The sequence below is a fragment of the Panthera tigris genome, chromosome C1, assembly GCF_018350195.1.
Source record: "Panthera tigris isolate Pti1 chromosome C1, P.tigris_Pti1_mat1.1, whole genome shotgun sequence".
Taxonomy (NCBI): domain Eukaryota; kingdom Metazoa; phylum Chordata; class Mammalia; order Carnivora; family Felidae; genus Panthera; species Panthera tigris.
Window position 1 is genome coordinate 73,977,323 of NC_056667.1, and position 23,051 is coordinate 74,000,373.

Consider the following 23,051-nt stretch of genomic DNA (forward strand, 5'->3'; position numbering starts at 1 on the left):
AGACCCATAAGCATCAAATACAGTATCTAAGCAACAGCAGTGAGGTGGTGGTAAAGGGAAATGTGATGGGGCCAGGACCCAGAGAACAGACTCAGAGGGAATAAGGTGAACTCTCAAGAGGTAGCAGCAGACAAGAGATGGAGGCTCTCACAGGAGAATGGGGTTCCATTGGACTTTATGCTTCTTAAGCAAGGACTAGTATTTCATTTATTGCTGTTTTCTCGGCAATAGAGTAAGCATACAGTATATATTTGCCCCAGAAAGAAGGAAGAAAGAAGCAAGGAAGGGAGGAAAAATGAGGCATGAGCAGAGGCTTAGATAATTAGGACTAGGGAGATCCAACTGTAGGTAGCAGAGGCCCAGGCCAGGAGTACTCCTAATCAAAATTTGCAGGAACAGGAAACTATGGGACAGATATGGGATGGGAAGCATAAGACAGGAATCAGTTATTGCAAGTAGAATAAATGGACTCTGACACTTAGAATGTCAGGGAAATTCCAATCCTGCAAACAGCATCAACTGTCAGAGGAAACCTGCAGCCATGGAGACATGATACTAAAACCCTGAGCTGGTGAGGGGAAGGTTTAGTGCATGGACTCAGTGTGTGATTGGACCCTTCTAGGTAGGGGTGTATGTGTAAGTAAGACAGACAGGCAGACATATAGACAGGGATGCAGAGATACAGAGAGAACAGAAGAAAGACTATCTTTGGGGCTTTTCCTTATTTGATTTGCTTATTCATTCAATCACCAAGCATTTACTGAATGTCTACTTTGTATTACCCACTGTGCTGGGCACTGGAGAGACAAAACGTTTATTTCATTTGGAAGGATACGCATGTATAAGGAAAATAGGGATGAATAAACATTAATACCTGTTCCTTCCAAAGCCTGGGAAAGGGGCCCAGCAACCAACAGCGCAGATCATTGGTGGGGTAGGTAGAGGGATCCCTCATTGAGGAGGTAGAGGGATTATCCAAAATAATGTGTCGGTCACTCCCAACTGACCTTTCCCCTTCCATACATTTACTGTATCTAAAACCTCAAGAATCAGAAACATCACTCTTGATCAATTACTGCTCCAGATCCATAATAGTAGCCGAATAAAGAAGCAGAGGATGATGGCACAAAGAAAATCCATCTTACTCTGAAGTTCTTATAGAACTTCCTATAGAAGTCCTGATTCTTGAAGGTTTTGTTGTTGTTAAGACAAAGAAAATATCATTTCTGCAGGTAACCAGATAAAGAAGTTTTACTATTTAGTATTTGAAATAAAAGCATCCTGAAAATACATAACACAAAAAGAGAAGGCTCAGAGAAAACATGAGGTCTTTCTTCAGAAACTTGAAGACAGGACTTTTACCATGTGAGAGACAATTAACCTTGTTCCATGATATTCTCAAGGAGCAGAGTGAGGATCATTGGGATGTAAGCTCTGCCCAGATATTATAAATGAATTGCTAGCCAAGAGCTATCCATGAAAGAATGGTCTATCATAACATGCATTGGCATGCTTGCACCACTCAAAGCAGAGAATAAAACAGGTACCTACTGTGTAAGGATCCAGAGAAACCTATCAGAGACCATTAGTACTGAGAACCAAAGAGTCCAATATACCAACTCAGACCCAAGGATGGTAAGCACAGCAGCACCAACATAAACAACTCTTCTACATCAGGTAGGTTAACAGCTGTATACCCTCAAGTGAACAGTCACTGGGAAAAGGACTCCAGCCAACAGCTAATTGGCAGAAGGTGAGGTGGAATCAGTCCTTGTTAGAAAGTAAGAGCTACAGGGTAATTGGCTGGTATCCTGAACAGGCCTCTAGAAGGGTAGCCTGCAGTGTTCATCTGGATGAGAAGGTAAAAGTCTGGGTCTGTGTGTTCCCCATACCGTCTTACCCTAACTCAGTTGTTTCCAGTTGTACTGTGTGAAGCCCTTGTAGTCCAAGAAGGTACTTCACAGGAGCCCTGAGGAAAATGCTGAGAAATGAAGAATCTGGAATCCTTATTTCCCATGTCAAAGAGAAGCTTCTTGTTTGTTTTATTTGTGTACATTTTCTTTGAATAAATGTCACTCTTGTTGACTGCAAGCAGAATATCCAGCCCAATGCTCCAATGAAGTTTGAAAACCATAAATGTAGAAGGGTTTCAAGCCTTTCACATCTCATTCCAACCTTCCATGAAGGAAAATCCAAGGACATAATGAAATCATCCTAGATGGACAGTTGGGCTATGATAACTAAGAAACTTCAGATGTGTACAGCCAAAAGACGAAGAGCTATCCCTGCTTCTCTACCATGTTTCTGAGTTCCTATTTGGATGGTTCACATTACTTATCTCTCTTCTACCTTCTTCCAGTGTGGCTCCTTTGTTGACTCTAATTGCAAGGCCCAGCAAGACCAGGGAAGCACAGGGAAGTGGATCTCTGCATCCTTCTCTAACTCTGAAAGTGATAAGTTTCTGCAGACCATAATCATCAGATAGGGCTTGAGGAAAGGGATTTCAAGTTACGTAAAAGCAGTTCTCAAAGCCTATGTGTAATCTAGCCCAGTTCACAAGTGCAGGCCAAAACAGGCATTAGTACTAAGGCCGAGGTCAAAACTTGTTTGCTCAAAACAACACTATGTTTTAAATTTTACACAGGTACTGAGGTCCCAGTGGATGCCTGAGTTGGATTTAGGATCTTACCTACCCTTCCATGGAGATCTATGTGATTACACAGCATGTCAGAGTAATACAGAAGGGTTCCATCCATTACAAATGTATTTGCTTATGATTTACAATTGTAAAGCAGACATCAGGCCTATGGCAGCAAAATCACTTCCTGCTTTTGCCTACTGCTGCACTGAACCCACACTAGACTTAGACTTTTGTTTTGTTTTGTTTTGTTTTGTTTGAGAGAGAGAGAGAGAGAGAGAGAGAGAGAGAGAGGGAGGGAGGGGGAGGGAGGGAGGGAGGGAGGGAGGGAGGGAGGGAGAGAGGGAGGGAGGGAGGGAGGGAGGGAGGGAGGGAGGGGGGAGGGAGGGAGGGAGGGAGGGAGGGAGGGAGGGAGGGAGAGAGAGGCAGGGAGGGAGAGAGAGAGAGGCAGGGAGGGAGAGAGGGAGGGAGGGGGGAGGGAGGGAGGGAGGGAGAGAGAGAGAGGCAGGGAGGGAGAGAGAGAGAGGCAGGGAGGGAGAGAGAGAGAGGCAGGGAGGGAGAGAGAGAGAGGCAGGGAGGGAGAGAGAGAGAGGCAGGGAGGGAGAGAGAGAGAGGCAGGGAGGGAGAGAGAGAGAGGCAGGGAGGGAGAGAGAGAGAGGCAGGGAGGGAGAGAGAGAGAGGCAGGGAGGGAGAGAGAGACGGAGGGAGGGAGGGAGGGAGGGAGGGAGGGAGGGAGGGAGGGCGTGTGAGCGCACATGCTTATGCAAGCAGGGGAAGAGAAAGAGGGAGAGAATCTTAAGCAGCCTCCACGCTCAGCAGCACAACAGAGCCTGATGATGTAGGGCTCCATCCCATGACCCTGGGATCATGACCTGAACCAGAATCCAGAGTCACTCACCTAACTGAGCCATGCAGGCACCCAAGAATTCTATTTCAATCGCTCAGGGATATTACTGCGAATCAAAGGTAAAAATGCCTGAAAAAGACAGGGATGGTCTTCTTTTGATAAGTTCTAACCTGAGCTGAAAGTCTGTTTGTTGTGGAAAACTTAGAAAGGAATTCAAGTACTGGAATTCATCCCCTTTCTTCAAGCACTACTGCTCCTGCTCCCACTCCCATCTCCAATTTGCATTGCCAAAGATCTCTTTGATCCAGTGCAATCCAGTAAGTACCAGAATGATTTTTTTATAGTGTGAACACAATAAAATTATATTTCTCACCCATGTATAGTCTACTGAGGGTGTTCTGGATGAGGAGATTTCTAGTTTCAAGAAAACATATTTTTCCCTTTCCAGACTGTAACTTACACAATTAAAATATTTACCAATATTTTGTAACTTTAAGTGTAGAAAACTTATTTCCATTTAGATTACTTTACCTTACCCATTTTTAAAACATAATTTTCTTGAGTATTTCTACTCAAGTATCACATCAGAAGGTATATTGGTTTTTGCTTCAACTATCACATATAATTTAAAAAATTCATGAGAAGAACGGTCTATTATATTTATCATGATTTTTTTTTTTTTTACCTTTTCTGATGTTCTTTCATTTCTTAAGGAAACATCCTTAAGAGTTTTCATTTCCTTTCTGTTTAGAGAACTCCTTTAGCCATTCTTTAAGGGTAGGATTTTTTAGTGACAAATTTTAGTTTTCTTTTGAAAATGTTTATTTTGTCTTCATTCCTGAAGGATATTTTTGCTAGATATAAAATTCTGGGTTGACTGTTCCTTTCTTTCAACTCTTCAAAAATTCTGTGCCACTTTTTTTCGGCCTGGCCTTCTGTGTTTCAGATGAGAAATTCATCATGTGAATCGATACTAAATTCAAACTAACATTCAATTCAATTGATAAATAATGTGTCATTTATCTCTAGCTGCTTTCAATTTTTTTTCTTTGTATTTAGTTTTCAAAGTTTAATTTTATTGTATTTTAGCATAGATTTCTTTGGGTTTATCCCACTTAGGGTTTGCTCAGATTCTTGAATATGTAGGTTTGGAGCATTCATCAAATTTAGGAAATTGTCAGACATTATTTTTTTTCAAATAATCTCTCTTTTTCCTTCTTTCTTTCCTTCTCTCCTTCCTCTACTTTTTAAAATAAGTTTATCTTCTCTGTGTTTAAGTTGTATAAACTTTATTGATCTTTCCTCAGGTCCACTGATTCTATCCCCTATCATCTGTTCCCTACTACCGAGCCCATTCACTATTTTCTTTTGCTTTTAATAATTTTCAGTTCTATAATTTCCATTTGGTTCTTTTTTATAACTTATTTCTTTGCTAAGATTTTTTTTTTCATTTGATTCAAGAGAATTTGTCACCGCTGTTGAAGTATTTTTACGATGGCTGCTTTGGAATTCTTGTAAGATAATTCCAACATCTGAATCATCTTGGTGTCTCTTGATTATCATTTCAAGTTGTTATTTTTGTGGTTCTTGATAAGTGACTTTTTATTGTATCCAGATATTTTGTATGTTGTATTAGTGGGCTCTAGATCCTATTTGATCTTCTGTTTTGTAGATAGTCCCCCTGTCAAGGTGTAGTATGATGGCTAGGTGAGTATGTCCAGCATCTTGCTGGGTCCTACTGGCATTACTTATGCAAAAATGGAGCACTTACTCACACTGCCTCATTGCAAATGGGTGGAGTGGAAGTTTAGCTCCCTCTTCAGCTCCTAAGACACCTTTCCTGCTTACAGTGGAGCACTGACTGGCACCACCTCATTCCCTTCAAGTTGGGGTATAAACTCAGCTTAGCTTCCCACTCTGCCCCACTGGTACAAGGAGGTCAGAAGCTTGGGACTGACTAGTAGCAACACATTTTACTTTTATCAGTCCCGCTGATTCCAGGTCAGGGTGGGGAGCCTCAGCAATCTTCTGGGTCCCACTAACACTGGTGAAGGATAGAGTAGTGACAAGCCCATATTCTCAACATCTGTCCATGTCTTGCTGCTGCTGGGGTAACTGTAGGTTTGGCTCACAGTAGAACCTTGTTTTGCTGGTTTCTTAGAGTAGAGCATGAGCTCTGTGAAGAGACAGAGGTGTCTGACTCATCTTTACATTTCTAGAACCTCATATAGCATGATACAGCTATTCTTGATAATTAAATGAATAAATAAAATAATGAATTAAAGAGAGGATGGGATTAAATGAACTTCATGGGCTCAAATTTCTGGAGTTTTAGATTCACTAAACCTAAGGGAAGAACCCAGATAATCTTTTCTCTAATTCATTTAATATTTAAACACAAGATTTAGAATTTCCACTAAAATAAATTGATAACCCACCTTCCTGAGAAGATGATTTGATTAAATTCTCAAAAATGTCAATGAGTAAGCTCTATACTACCTCTTCTGAGAAGCAATTTGAGTTTTCCAGAACTCAGAACTATACATGTCCTTCCCTTTCTCCCTATGTGGATAGACCAGGAAGCCAGAAACCCACAAGTTACAGCTTTGCTGGCTGTTTCCCAGTAGCTTGCTTTCAATTTTAAAGAAGCATTATCTGGAGTCATTAAATTAACAATACTCTCCAGTGCACCCACTCTGTCATCCATCTGCTTAAGATGCTTGTCAGATGATACCCTCCTGTATCTGCAGTCTTCATCTGGAATTCAAAGCTATCAAACCTGGCTCCAAGGTAGTGCACCTTCTGTTCCCAGCTACAAAACTCTCATCTTTCAATTCTAGCGACGATGTAGTGACTGATAATACTTCCCTCCCCCACAAGTCCCCGGTAAGGATCTTGGATCTTTGGAATACATTTATACTTGGAGCATGGTGAGCGGAAAACATTTTAGGGATCAGAATATGTAGAAAGGTGCTTGTAAAAGAGACTCAGGTTGTCATTTTCACTCTCCCTCAACCAAAGAGTCTGACCCTGGGTTATCTTACTTTTTTCCAAATGTCAGTTCATTTCTTACAGCCTGAAAAACTCCCTTCTTCTTCATCCCCATGAACAAAAATCATAAAAATATTTGGCCATCATTGGAATCCAACCACGACCCTGAATTTACTAAAAGCAAATCAAAACATAACCTTCAACTGCAGAGAAATTCCATGAGTAAATGAGATAAAGTGAATAAAATTACATGGCCTTTTAACCATAATTATCTGTAAAAACTTTGGCTGCCCTTTATTTCAAAGTCCTACAAGTTAATATAATCCCAACCCCACAACTTCTCCCCCAAATCACAATTGCACACTTCTCTACTCCAACCCAACTCAACTGAATTGTACTCTGAAAGGCCAATTATGTGTTTTCCCAAGTTCAAATCTCTGTTCACACCTTCTGCCCTGCCTGGAAAGCCTGCTGTTCCTGTCTTAATGCCCATGGATTGCATCCATGTAATCAATGGCATCTTCAGTTTTCAGTGGTCCCTCATTTGGAACTCCTATGCCAGTTGTTTTCTACATCACTCACTTAACACCTAACATTCACTGCTTTTCTTATTATCCTTCTATACCAATAGTTCTCAAAGTTTATTACTCATCAGAATCACTTGGAGTGCTGCTAAAAAGATTTCATTGGTTCCCCTGAAGAGATGCTGATTTAGTAGGTAGACAGAATTCTAAAGATGGGCCCCCCACAATTCCCATAGCCTCCTTATTCAATCAAACACTAATTGAGGTACTGCTATGAAGGGATTCTTCAGATGTAATTTAAGTCTCAAGCTGGTGCAACTTAAAATGTGGAAATTATCTAGTTGGGTCTACTCTAATCATATGAGTGCTTCAGAAGCAGAGAGTTTTCTCTGATACATAACAGCAAAAGAAGTCAGAGAGATTCTAAGCATGGAAAGGACTCCATGTGCCTTGAATATGGGAATGGCCATGTGGGAAAAAATGTAGGTGGCTTCCAGGAGCAAAAAGCTGCCCTCAGCTGACAGCCAGCAAGAAACTGAATTTTTCCAACAACCTAAGTAAGATTTGAACTGGATTTTTCCCCAGAGCCTTCAACAGGAACCTAACCTAGTTAGACCTTTAACAAAGAACCTAGCAACATGGCCTGAACTTCTGATTTCAGAACTATGATATAATAAATACATGTTGTTTTATTCTAAGTTAGTGGTCACTTGTTCCACAGCAATAAAAAACTAATATAATAAATATAGGGCTGGGCCCAGGAATCTGTGTTTCAACAAGTAGGTGGTCCCTGACCACAACTTAAGAAACGTTCTTCGAAAGTTTCATAATTTTCATTCCATCTGTTAACAAACTAAGTTCACAACTAATTTCCTGCTTGGGAAGATAAGATAATTTGTCATTAATTCCACCTCACACAGATATAACCCTTGAATACATTTTTACCTTGTAAAAGTCTCAAAGGTAGATAACCGATTTGTATCCAAATGTGATACCCAAAATTTGTGTTTGCACAAGTCCTCATTCATGGAGAAAACAAGGAAATGCTGTGAAAGCAGAGAATGGCTTCTGGATGGACCATTAAGTTCTCTATAGCTGTACATTGGCTATACAGCAGTGACAGGAGGCTCTTGGTCTACCAGACAGGCTTCTGTCTGAAATTTGACAAGGGGTACCCTAAAGCTGGACTTAAAAATGCCATCTAGGCCACTGGTCTCTCAGCATGACCAGACACCCCAGGTGTTACCAGAATATTTGCCAGGTAACATGTGGTAGCAGGTAAACTGCTTTCCAGGCATCAGAAAATGTGAGGCACAGAAGAGCAAGGATTGGAGATTCCTGAATATTTTGAACTTCTATCACAATGGGGATTCTCCTAGTATTCTTGATGGGAATAACCTTTCCAATAAAGAAAAACATCAAAAATAGTAATGGAAAGGAATCTGGAATTCATATAGTTCGAGTTCCTGAGCCAAACTCTGCTTTACTATTTCTGGTAATGGGAGCTCACTACCTCACAAGCCAGCCTATTCCATGTCTGGACACCACTATTACAGAGTGCTTCCTCAAGCAGAACCATAATTTGCCTCTCTGTATCTTCCCCTTGCTTGCTGTAGAGAGACTCTTGCAGCCACTCCACAATGTTAACCTGGCCTTGAGTACCCTATAGACATATGATGACCTCCATCATACCTTTCCCCTTTGCTGTGTATGTTTTTAGGTAAATACCTCCATTCTCTCCAATAATATATTGTTGTATATTGTCCCTACACTATTCCACATGATTGGTGTCTCAGAAAATCAACCACATCAGTAGTGAGGAGTAAGGCCTGGGAAAGGCAGAGTATTCACAAAAACAAGAGAGGGTAGTGAAGTAACAAAGAGGAACAGAGACACAAAAAAAGAGAAACTGACACACAGGCCAAATAGTATGCAATCCTTCACAGCTCTAAAGTTCCCAAAGAATAGACAGGATTCAAAATAGCTTTTTTTAAGTCCACTACTACCTTAAAAAAAATCATTTCCTACCATCGTGCCACTATTTTATAGACCCTACCTTATTCACGCCCCTATTTCTGCCAGAATCATAAAGCAGCTTCAATCACAAGCCCTAATGGAGTCTCTAACCTGAGCCAGGGAACAAAGAATATTTTAAAGACAAAACGAATAGATCTCAGAGGAGGAGAAGCAGCCTTCAGTCCCCTTTCGTCCAGTTCCTACAACATCATCTTTGTCTTATCTGTCAATATCTAGAAGTCTGAAAGCTAAATATGTACAGTGCTCATGTGTCTAGACAGACAGACAGTTCTAGACAAATCATTGAGCTGAATTTTTATGCTTCAGAAATATTTTAAACAAAGGTACGGCTGTAGTGGTTTTACACTGCACATGCTCATAGCTTGAATGCAGCAGGAATTCAAGCAAGCATGTTCAGGTTCTGATGGAAGGGAAAAGATCTGACATTACAAAAAAGTTTCTTTTCTGTTTCCCTCTCCCTTCCCAGCAGCCCAGTGCAACACCTGTCTCATCAGCAGGGGCACTCGGAAGGGATGGGCCTCAAGGCACCTCAGTCCCAAGATTCTCCATGCCTCATTCTTCATCCGCGCTGCTCGTAATGTTCCATCACTGGCACAGTTACACCTGAACACTCTGGTGCTGCCAAACACCTGGCTTGATTTTCCACTGTCCAAATGAAAAATAAGCATAATCTGCTTTTTGAGGATACAGCAAATGAGGGAGTTCATGACAAATTGTGTTGGTTTATGCAGAATAGTGATAATAAGATACAAATGAGAATTTTTTGCTTAATGAATAATACTAATCACGTTTCAACAAATGCTGTGCCCTTCTAATTAGAGAGACTGCATAAAATCAGCTTAATTTATTTGTGACTAGTTATACAGAGTTTAAATATTTACTAGAGATTTACTCAAATGTTTGAGAGGATTTTAAACATTTCCTACAGTTGAAGCGGTCTGCCTAGTTCTGTGGGGTGCAGTGACAGCTCTAACTTGTGGGGCTCTCTGATTTTGCAGTGTGTCATGAAAATCCTGGATTCAAAATGAAGAAAGGGTATTATTGATTTACATGCTAATTCTCCAACTGTTACTCATTTTCTTGATTCCAGCTTCCAAAGTTGCTCTCCCAACATTCATCACTGTAGTACACTAGAGGGGATGAGCATCTTTTTCAATAAATTATAGGAACTATGACTAATTACGGTGATATTAACTATGCAAAGTAATGTGTAACTTAAAATGGATACGTTCATCATTTCAAATTATGCCTTTGACTTTTGATGGTCTAATACGGGCATGCTCTTTTTGTATTGAACATGTACTATATTTTCTTTTTTTTTTTCTTTTTTTTTAATTTTTTTTTTTCAACGTTTTTTATTTATTTTTGGGACAGAGAGAGACAGAGCATGAACGGGGGAGGGTCAGAGAGAGAGGGAGACACAGAATCGGAAACAGGCTCCAGGCTCCGAGCCATCAGCCCAGAGCCTGACGCGGGGCTCGAACTCACAGACCGCAAGATCGTGACCTGGCTGAAGTCGGACGCTTAACCGACTGCGCCACCCAGGCGCCCCTGTACTATATTTTCTAAGATTCCTTTGCAATTCAAGGCTCTGGTGAGCATACTGACCTATTAAAAAGAACCTACTAGAGTATCTTCAATGACCCAGTGCAAGTAAAGGGACAAGCAGATGACCACGAGATAAGGAACACAAAAAATATGTTACACCTCCCTGACATAGAATTAGCCATAAGAAATCTGATCATTAGAAGCTTTGCTGAAATGCCTTATTATCTGTATTTTTCAAAAGCATTTGACCATGAATTATTTTTATCCAATCCTAATGGCAACTTTGAAGGGTTTTACATATGTATCCTTGTCTTCTGGATGAAGACACTGAATCACTGATAAGTTAAGCGATCTGTCCGAGGCCACCAGACCAATTAGAGACAGTCTAGGAGTAGACCCCAGACTTTGTGCCATCTAGTCCATGTTATATGTTCTATTCCAACTGGATGGATGTTTAAGTGAGTTCATTAAAGAAACTCAGAGAAAACTTCCAGAATTCTCTTCTTATTTGAAGGATATAATTTGTTCCATCATTTGTTAATCCATTCATTCCTCCATCTACAATCACTTATTGAATACGTTTTCTGTGTCACACACTGCATTAGATACAGTAGATAGAACATGAAGACACAACCACTACCTTACAGAGCCCTCCCTCCAGTGAGAAAGATTGACAGGTAGTTCAAGAATTATAAAACACCCCTGGAAAGACTATACTAAATGTTTGAATAAGTGTAAGGGGGAGCACAAAGGTGATAGAATTTTTTCTGAGAGACAAGTAAGGAGGTGGTCAAAAGAGGTTCTCCAATGAGGTGATGGTTAAATTCAGTCTGAAAGCATTCACTGGATTTCTCCCAGCAGGCAAGAGCAGAAAAGGCATTCCACATGCTTGAAAGAGCCAAGCATGAAAGGCACAGTGTATCACGGAAGAAAGGGCTGGAAAACTAGGTAGATGATTTTGTGGAGGGCCTTATATGTCATCCTAAAGAGTTCAAGTTTGATATGTGGAGGTAAAAAATCAGAGGAAGGTTCTCAGCAACAGCAATGAGGTAATTATTCTGTCATCACAATCACATGGAAAGAATATGCAAAATAAAATGGAAGGTAGTAAAAGGAAGAGCAACCAGGGGTGCCTGGGTGGCTCAGTCCATTAAGCGTCCAACTTCAGCTCGGGTCATGATCTCACGGCTTGTGAGTTCGAGCCCCGCATCGGGCTCTGTGCTGACAGCTCAGAGCCTGGAGCCTGCTTCAGATTCTTTCTCTCTCTCTCTCTCTCTCTCTCTCTCTCTCTCTCTGCCCCTCCCCCGCCACACTCTGCATCTCTCTCAAGAACAAATGTTAAAAAAAAATTTTTTTAATAAATAAAAGAAGAGCAACCAAGAAGGAGACTATTGCAATGCTGGAGGAGAAAGTGATGAGGCTCTCTGAGTCAGGACTGGGTAGAGGAAATAGATTTGAAAGATATTTAGGAATAGAATGGTTTATTAGATTTTACTTTTGATATACATAGGCATGTATTCCCCAATCCTCAGTTACTTTGTTCTTTCAGTGTTCAGGTGACATGACTCATTAGTCATTGTGCTTCTAAGTCCATATGCATGGAAGAATATAGTAAATTCCTAAATATACCTTCCCCTAGATACCAACTGGAACCACCACCATAAATGTTAAGGAAAATATTTGTTCCAAACTATAACTATGTAACCCAGATTAAGTATTTAAGATGACCTATCATAATTCAAGATAGCTTGTGACAACATGAAACTCACAGTTAAATAAATGATTGCATAGTAAGTGGGTGAAGTGGGGGCTCTAGAGCCAATTGCCTTTCTTCAAATCCTGCCTCTACCACTAAGCTGTATGATCTTGGACAAGTCATTTAAAAACTGTCTCAGTTTCTTTCTTCATTTGTAAAAGGGGACAAGAAACTAACCACCACAAGGGTTGTTATTAGTATAAGTGAGTTATTATATGTACAGAGCTTAGAACAGCTGTGACATTATCATTATCATTGTTACTACCATTGTCAAATTAAAGAAAGGCATTGGGGCGCCTGGGTGGCGCAGTCGGTTAAGCGTCCGACTTCAGCCAGGTCACGATCTCGCGGTCCGTGAGTTCGAGCCCCGCGTCAGGCTCTGGGCTGATGGCTCGGAGCCTGGAGCCTGTTTCCGATTCTGTGTCTCCCTCTCTCTCTGACCCTCCCCCGTTCATGCTCTGTCTCTCTCTGTCCCAAAAATAAATAATAAATAAAAAACGTTGAAAAAAATTAAAAAAAAAAAAAAAAAAAAAAAAGAAAGGCAGGCCCAGGCCTTAATGTGAATGGGTTCCACCCAATAGTCTTAATTATGACAGTAATAGTCTGGCTGTCTTCAAAATCCAAAATAAGATAGCATCATCATTATTAATTATAATGAGAGCAAAGGAATGGTCTTTCGATCACAGCCAGGTTCCTGACTCTGCTGTAAACATGGATTACTTTGAAAGCTGCACTCTTAAGAGATTAAACCTGTTTCATTTTTTTTCCTAGTTTTTTCCTTTAAAACTTACTAAATATGGAACATCCCTTAATTTACATAAAAACTTTTTTCAACTTAGTGATATTTTTAATCTTGAGGTGAAAACCTCCTTTTACCCAGCATTGCTCTTCATTTGTCATACATCTCTTCTGTCAATCTTCAGAAGATACTAAACCCATTCAGTCTTAAGATTCGAAAGAAAAGGAAGCATTTATTGAAAACACAATAGATGCTCAATAAAAGTTTGTCAGGCCAGACTCTTAATATCAGCAGACAGTATGCTCACTATATATATAAACTCCTGTTTCGGCCTCATGAGTTTGTCAGGCCAGACTCTTAATATCAGCAGACAGTATGCTCCCTATATATATAAACTCCTATTTCGGCCTCATGACTTTAGATAAAGTAGTGATCGTCATCTCCTCTGTGCAGGCAAGAAATCTAGAAGATGCAGGGCCTTGCTTAGGGTCACACCACTAATAGATGTCCCTGAAGGGACTTGCCCTGAGGTCACCTGACTATAAGTCCCTGCACCCAGCTCTACCCATCAGGGGGATTCTTGGCCTTCAGCTCCTCATGATGAAGATCTTAATTCTCTTAGACAAAGTTGGCTTCTCCCATGTATTAAATATCTCATTAAGCTTCTCTCAAGATATTCAATTCCATTACTTCTTTTCCTTCTAAGGTCAACTCAGCAGCTTAAACAACATGCAGAAGTTCACATGCAGACACATCACGGTGGAGCAGAGTATTGTAAACTACCCTCTAAACACGTAGCATCCTTATCTAGAAATCAGTATACCAAACATAGGTGGAAATTCAGAAACCACCAGGATTTTAGACCTTGGTCATCTCAAGCACCTTTCAGGGACTGCATGGGCTCACAATTCATTACCGATATAAAATAAAGATTAATTGATTAAATGAAATGTAAAAGATCACCAAATATTTTTTAAAAGTGTTTAATAAAATTACCCTTTAAAAACAACCTATTAGCTGTCAGATGCCTTTCAAATATATATAATGCATCCTAATTAGAACAGAACAAACAAACAAACAGCTGAGGCCTTTAGGGTCCCCAAGATCATAAAACTTGCGGCCTCTTTTCTGACACCAACAGCTTTAGGCCCCACTTCACCCCTGGACATTTGGCGCCCAAGGCTGCAGCCTTGACAGGTAGCCTGGAGCAGCTCGGACTGAAGTTGTTCTGGGAGCAGAAGGAGGCCCCAAAAGCATCTGATTATTTTAAAATGTGCTTTCATTGTGCTGCTTGCAGCTGTGAGTTAATTTTGTTTAAAAAAAAAAAAACAACAAGACCATTTGCTTCTTTAAAATCCAGGTTTTTTTCCCCTCTGCAGAGCAGCTGCAAGGAGAGCAGCAATAACTTCAAAAGCCCCTGCCTCCCTGAGAGCACCACTTTGGGAGGATGCCTTCCTGGCCAGCAGGGAGTCAACACTGCGTTGCAGAGTGTACTGGCTTTCAAAGCTTTCCTCATTGGCTGATTTGTGCAGACGGGCGGAAGGATGGACCAACTATAGAGCATGCAGAGTCCTTTGAAGTACTTGGGACTGCCTCTCAGACCTTTTACAGGTGAGAAAACTCAAGGACAGAGAGGTTAAGTGGCTGGCCTAAGATCTCACATCTAGTTAATGGCAGCCCCATAGTGTATATAATCTGCAACCAGGAGCAATGGGGTATAGGGAAATAGAGATAGAATCCATCCAATGATGGCACCCCTATCAGGGAGCATTCTTCTTCACCAAGGCAGCATTTACTACAGCTGTCCACTCGGTATCTTAAAGATGCTTGGCCACTGACTCCTTTGTTCCTCTCTAGGTCCACTTCTGAATTATCTTCCCAACAGAATTTTGAGCTACTGCTCTCTATTCTCACCATTTGCTGCAGGCTCACCGCTCTCAAAAAGTACCCTCTCCAACATGTCATGCCTTACAAATTCTAGCCAATTTGATTTGACTGCAACTCATTAGATGTGAATATATGTCGAGGCTAAATTTACTTCAGATTTTGCAATCCACATTGCTCCTGGGGTTTCTTCCTTTGACCACACTGCCAAATTTGGCAAGGGAGTTCTAGTGCCTGGCTTTGGAGCTTCTTTGGTCAGCATATGATAACCAGTGTCCCTGTGAATCCTCCTGCATTTCCATATATTTAGCCACATGCTGATAAACAGTGGTGATCATCTCATCTCTGCCATTGCCCTGTTAGCAAGAAGGTAGCCCTGCCAGTCACTTGCCAATCAATTTCACAGAATGTAGGTTGTGCCTCCCCCAGTTCAAGTCTCCTAATTAATGAAGTGACAAAATTTTGACATTTTTTTGGCTTCTCTGGCTCTTGTGGGAATTTGGGGAAAAGAACTGAAAGAGGTTCAAAAGGGGGAGAGTGAGAAAGGAGAGAAGAATACACACTGACTTAATGGGTCTTTGCCAGTTTTTAGCTAATGGCAATTTTCATAATAAGTAATCTTTTTAAATTATAAAACTAATATGTGCTCGATGAAAAAAATCTTTAAAAATAATGGAAAACATTAAAAAAATGAAAACCACTTAAGTCTGATCTGTTTTATTTTCATGTGATGAAAGCCTCAATGCCACCTAGCCTAATTAATTAGGTAATATGTTAGTTCATTCTAAAATTAGGGCAGACTTTAGTGTTATGATTCAGAGACGTGACAATGCCAGCACATAAAAGATCTCATTACACCTCTGTTCTGTCCTGTATGCATCACACAGTTTACCCAAGGCTAGCTTCCCTCTAAGGTCACAAAATCTCTTCCAATATTACCTAGAACTCTAGGTGTCCTTATCCATATCAGGGAGAGAGACTGGGTGCCTCCTATCCAACTAATAGTCTTTCAACTCTTTCTGACTAGATCCAATGAAATTATGTGCCTATCTCTGAACTAGACGTTAATGCCAAGATAATGCTTTCCACTAAATGGTTCATGCCTAGATTATGTGTCCACCACTAACCCAATAACCACAACTAGAGAGATAGGATCGTACTGATTGATTTCACACAATGATGGACCACCCATGGAACTCAAGGTGAAGGTCAACCTCACCAAATTGCATGGCTGCTACACATGGTATAGAAGTGGGGAGGGAATAATGGGATGGATGCTGGGGAATCAATTGCAATGTCTTCCTTACACTAAGTAATGCAACTGCCTAGGTAAAAACCATTGTTGGTATTTTTGCTATATAGCTGTGAACACACACACACACACACACACGTGTGTGTGTGTGTGTGAGCATATGTGCATATTGCAAATCAGAATCATATACACCATTTTCTGGCCTTTATTTTTTTCTGAAAAATCTATCAGAGTTTTCTCATGTCATCAAATATTATAAAAATTACTTAAAGGCTGCAAGGCACTTAAATAACCCCTAAGATTTGAGCGTTAAGTAATTTTATCTTCATCCTTACAAATTAAGCTACAATAAATAAATTTGTACATATAGCATTGTTCATATGCAGGCTTGTTGCCACAGGATAGAATACCAAAAATGGAATTCATGAGTAAAAAAGTATAAACAAAACTTTTGGATACTTATTACCAAATCATCACCTAGAAATTATACCAGTTTTGTACTCTGCAATAATATACATTATATAATAATATACATTAGCATATGTAAATATCCACATATTTTTAAAGCCTCCAAAGTATAAAAAACATTGTTTAGTAGTTAAATCTTTGGGGGAAAAGTAAAAGGAGAGATTCCTAATAGATTAAAAACTTGGAATTCAGATTATAGAAACTCTTGATTATTTCAATCAATAATGCCTGGGACTATCCTGAGAGGAAACAAAAATAAATAAATAAATAAATAAATAAATAAATAAATAAATAAATAAATAAATAAGATAATATTTGTGTGGAGAAGAGAACTGAAGTCCCCTCAGGATCTATAGTATGCTACTCTACTAGTCCTTGACTCTTTGATATGTAAATTACAGGCATGCAATTTGAGATGGCTTAGGCAAAAAGGTAAATTTATTGACTCAGATGACAAGGGAAAAGAAAAGTATAATTGGGAATGGCAACAAGGAAAGATGTTATGGTACCTGGATCTTTCCGCTCTGTTACCTCAACTCCATCCAAGTCTTCTGCCAATCAGAAGCCTCTGAGAAGCCAGGACCCCAGCTGCCAGAAGCTTCTGAGTTTGCATTTTCTCACCTTTACCACCAGAAAGCCTCACCTTATACTCATTTTCAAAGATCCAGGACCATATTCTGATTTCTCAGGCTCAGTTCATCAACAGATCCCTCACTCTGGGGATATTGGGAGTAGACTTCCATACAGCAACCAATCACTGCTTGATTGGCAGCCTTTATATCATAGTCATGATCTAAGTAGAGAGGATGACTCCTCTAGAAGAGAATGTTGTTATCAGAAGACAGAAGGCATGCTAAATGGACACAAATAACTCATAGATATTGTCTTTTAAAAATCCTTAAACAACTCTATGACATAGTTACTATCATAAATGTGCAGAGGAGGAAACAGAGACTCATAGAAATCAAATTAATTGCCTTGGATATCTCTCTCTCTCTCTCTCTCTCTCTCTCACGCACAATAAGATGATGCAGCTGGAATCTAAACCCTGATCAGTCTAATTATAAATCCTATGCCTTTTCATTAATTATGCATTAACCACACTTCATCAAATCACCCCACAACCTCCACCATGTGGCCATATACTACCCTGGCTTGCCACTAATCCACGTGAGAGCATGTTTCATGTATGTCCACCATCAGCTCTCTCTGAGCCAGAACTGCGTGGGCTGCTGTGAATCACAGAGCAATGGGGAGGAGGGCACATGCTACAGGAAACAGACACCCTGTCCTCAGCCCTCTCTACGTCAAAATCTAGTATTCCCTATAGGAAGATATGCTGAATTGCCATTTGTTCACCTTTCAATCATTTTATCTTCTGTATACTCCAGCACAATTGTCTAAATCTTCTTTAAAGTACACAAAATGGCTTCTTAGGGTCACAGAGATGCCCGTATATTCAGTCCAGTCTATTCCTCTCATTTTGGGGCCTAGGGGAATAATAACCAGAGAGATTAAACAGTTTGCCCAGAGTTAAAACCCCAACAAATATCATAGGTGAATTCAAATTCAAGCCTCTCATCTCTGAGGCTAGTGATCTCCCACACACCAAGAGATGTTTCAGTCACTCCAAAGCAAACTGGGCTCCTAGAGTGAAAAGTAGCATCAGGAAGAAGCTCCAAGAGAGGAATGATAAAGGACAGTGAGTATCTGTGCAATTTCAAAAGAAGAACATCCCATGGTCTCCTTGGAAAGAGACTAACATGCATCCAATGACAGAAGAGAGTCACTGATGTCAGTGGTGGAATTAGTTCTCAAGTGATATCAGCAAACATTTGTTATACTCATTAGCTCCCCAAACACCTTTTATGTGCAAGGTGCTGGGGAGAGAGTAGTAACGATGCAGATATGGTCACTGGCCTCACAAAGAGAGCAATCTAGTGGGGAAGGTAGGTGTTAAACAAAAAGCCACAGGAGTGATGGCTATTTTGAAAGGTCAAGCGTAGGATCCTGTGGGAATACAGAGCCAATCAATGGCAGTAAGAGGAACTGCTCAGAAGAGGGGAGCTTAAGCTGAAGAATGAGCAGGATACATTCAGGAGCAGGTTTAGTGGAACAATGAGCCAAGTGAAGTGAAGAGCATGTACGAGGGCCCAGAGGTGAAGAAAGTGATGATGTGGGGGGTCTGAATTCCAGGCCTGTGGTTGGAGCACAAAGATGGGGGCTGGTGGGGGGGGGGTGTCAAGTGTCCTCAGAGGCAAGTCAGGACCAGAGTAGGAAGCACTCCATGAGCCAGGCCCATGGTCTTTGTCCTAAGGGCAAAAGAAGGGTTTTAAGCAGAGAGATGCAGAATCATCTCCACATTTTTAAAAGATCATTCTAACAGCAGTATCAAGAGATTAGAAGGGACTGAAGCTGAACATAGTGAAAAACTTCTTAGGAAGTGCTTGCACTGGTCTGATTAAACCAAGGTGGTGGCTTAGAAGTGACTGCTGGCAGAGAGGAAAGGGCGGGGACTCAGGATTTGCTTCCATTGTTCCCTGAACCATGTATAACAGGAAAGGCAAAATCAAACCTAAGGTCTGTATATGAGGGGGGTCTCTGAGAATTAGGATACAGAAGAATCCACATTGTCTCCTGTTTGCTAGGAAAGGATTAGAGAAATGAGTAGACAGAAGAAAAATAAAATTAGGTGTAGTAATTCTGATTCACAGACACTATTTCCTGGCCAGATGCTGCTGTGGAAATTTCAGGAACACCCGCTAAAATCATAAATGAAAAATCACATATTTGTAACATTTAATGAGAATACAGGCTGAATTTACAGCCGCTGAATGTGCAATATGGATGAAGATGTTGATTTACCCATGGAAGATGGAAATACATATGATAGAGGAAAACAATACCCAGAAATGTGATAAACATTTGCATGAAAATGAGTCACTGGAAAAACCCAAAATTTCTTCAATACTTTATGCACCAAATTATCTTCAGAGCAGTCAAAAAGAAATAATAAATAATAGTGCATTTTCCTGCCATTAATTTATTTTTATTTTCTTTTATTTCTTTTTACAAAACTTCTGTTGACTTCAGTGGAAGTTTTGCATCTAGAATGTGGCCCAGGAAATTTATAGTCTGTAACTCAGAGACCAAAGACCTTGAACATCAAGAAAATCTCTTACCCTTATTTATATACACTGTTCTTTATCACAAAGGAAGAGCTGGTACCCATTCCAAGTAACCAATCATTATGCAAGGAATATTCTGACTCACCCAGCATCCTTAATCAGTAAATGCTGTGCCAATGGAAAGAGAGTGGGAAGAAGTCACAGCATCCATTAATAAAAAATGACTGGGGCTTTCTATCAACAGAAGCATCATTAGGAAACGTATGGTAGGAAAATAGTAGGCTGTAGATTTGTGGTGGCAGGGATAGCAATGGAATACTAACATTTATACCCTCTTAACCACTTTGTTTTAAAAGGATGCCAGATTTCAGGTACCTACACATGTGCTTACTACAGCTTTTTGCATTTTCAATTGCTTGCTAAATTCCTGACTACAGTCTCAAAAGATGGGACTGTCTTCTCTGACCTCTTGGCCCTCTCTCCAGCCTCCAAACACAAATATTTCTCCTTTTTTTCCAGTTTTATTGAGATATAATTGACATAACATTGGATTTTAAGGTGTACAATGTAATGATTTGACATATGTAACTATTACAAGATGATTATCACCATAAGTTTATCTTAAAAATATGAAATACTTCATGAATTTGTTTTCACAGGGGCCATGCTAATTTCCTCTGTACACAAGCTATCAAGGTGAGCACCACAGATATTTCTAACAGGTAAATGACCGTCATTTCCTGAGCATATCTGCCATGAAGGCGCTGGCCAACTCTCGGCAAAAGATAAATCAGATACGAAAGGGAAGGACCTCAGATTAATCCAATACTTTCTTGAACAGTCTTCTCTTTCTGCTGCACTTCTACTCCCAACCATGAACCCTGGAGTAAATAAAGGAAGTATGATTCACATTTCCAATAAACTGTGCAATCGGTATCCAACTGAGGATGCTTCTTGGTCACACACTAGACTTGTAATTCCAAAGTAACTGTACTGCATTTTGAGAGAAAACACGGCAGTCACGTTCCATTAACAGAAAGCCTTCTTGCGTGTGTCTCCTGGTAGGTTAAAGGGATCGGAGTCATTCACTGAGGGTGAAGGGAGAAAATTAAGTTCATGTAAAACACCTACAAATCTTACTAGGGGGATAAACACTACAAAAGTCCTCACTACTGTACAATTTTTCTAGTATCACTAACGCATGTCACCAGTGGATTAACTAATAGTATTCGGCTTTAATGGGATTTCTGCCCTATCATTAACCCAAGCATGGTTCATAAAGTTACTCAAATATCAATAAATGAGCTTACTACAGTTTATGTGATTTCCCGTTCTATCAGTTCTATAAGAATAACAGCATCAAATTCTTCATGCAGGCTCAGTTGTATGGATCTGAAGGTTAGGGATTGGATAATACCAATGGTTACACGAAATGAATTCAAATTCCCATTGTGTCAGTATTCCATGACTTATTCCATGATTTTTCTTCAAAAGATCATGGTCCTCATCCTAATTCTGCATGGTAGATATATTCCACTATTAATCCTATATTCTACCATCAGACGGTATCTGGATAGATGATGTTCCAAACCACTACCCAGTCTATACTAGAAATTATACTGGTTTTGATAAGAAATAGTTGGAATATACCACCCACCAACCTCCCAAAAAATCCTATTTAATCCAATCTTCTATTGGAAGTCCAGGATTTATGTCACTATTATAGAAAAACTCATTTTGGTTATAGCGCCAACATGACCAAATAAATGACTTCAAGATGCTAGAAGAAAGTATTTGGCCAAGATAAATAGGTGTTCAAACAGGCCTCCCCAGCTTACTCATTTTGCTATATGGAAAATGAACTAACTGAGTTTAATATACACCAAATGAGATTTGGAAGCACATTCCAATTCACTCCATTCTGTATCAGGAACGAACAGGTTTTGATTTCCCTGCTTCCACCTTTAACCCCTATAGTGTATTCTCAATAAGATGGCCAAAGCAATCCTTTTAAAATATAAATCCAATCATGTCCCTCCTCTGCTCCAAATTCGTCCCTATCTCCCACTCTATGAAGAGTACAAGCCAAAGCCCTGGCAGTGGTTTATAGGCACCTACACGATCTGTCCTCTCTGATGAATTTCTTACCTCTCACCCCTGCTCACTTTACTTCAGTTCCACTGTACACACTGTTTCTCAAACATGACCAACATTTTCGTACCTCAGGACCTTGGCACTATCAGTCCCCTCTAACCACAGCCTTCCTCTCTTCAATATCCAAAACGACCCACTCCCTTATCTCCTTCAAATCTCTGTTCAACAGCCACCATCTCAATAGGCAACTCTGTCCTACTTATTTAAAATTATTTCATCCCCTCTCCCCACAGTCCCAATTATCCCTTATCCTATTCTATTTTTTTCCTCCATAGCACTCATCACCTTCTGACATTCTATATAGTTTAGATATTTATGATGTTTATTGTCTCTCTTCCTCATTAGAATTTAAATTCCACACCGAAAAATTTTAGTCCATTTGGTTCACTACTGTACAAACAGAACTTGAAACACCACACAGGCCATACTAGGTGCTTGATATTATTAACTAAATTTTAAAAATCCCAAAGTTGCTGAACATGGCACAGATCTAAAACACTGAAAATTTATATACGTTTTACTTATTAAATTCTGGAAGCCTCAGTTTTCTCATCTATAAAATGGAACAATTATAGTATGTAACACTTAGAGTTGTTGGAAAGGTTAAGTGAGAAAATAACTAGAAAGTGTTTAAGACAATGCTTTGTAAATTGATTATTTGGATTAGATCAAGAATAATAAAAGCAAGAATAATAAAAACAATACCTAACATTTAACAAACATTTACACTTTTTGAAGGACAGAATTGTTTTCATTAGATCCTCTCGGAATCCTCCCAGATTCACTCCAGGAAAATATTAAGTACTGGATTTTCAGTGTGTGCCTTGGCAATATTAGGGATAGAGCCAAACACAAGGCTATGTAGGATGGAAGCAGGATTCAAACGTAAGTGCTCTGAGACCAAGCCCTGTGCTCTTTCCCCAATATCAGAGAAAGGACATCTCGCTTCCAGCTCAAAATCTTAACAGATAAGATTGAAAGGTCTCTGAAGCGATCTTTTTTGTTTAGATGTTCTTTACAGAGTCTGGAGGTCTACATAAAATGCAGCTTAGATGAATCAGGATTTATCAGCATCTAGTACTCTC

General features: G+C 40.0%; 1 long non-coding RNA gene across 1 annotated transcript; it reads left to right on the forward strand.

The window, feature by feature from the left end:
- The first annotated feature begins 425 nt into the window (after positions 1–425).
- On the forward strand, positions 426–20,818 carry LOC107179350. Its single transcript, XR_006221173.1, has 3 exons — positions 426–571; positions 14,460–14,691; positions 20,472–20,818. It is a non-coding gene; the product is annotated as an uncharacterized LOC107179350 (long non-coding RNA).
- Positions 20,819–23,051: the final 2,233 nt, after the last annotated feature.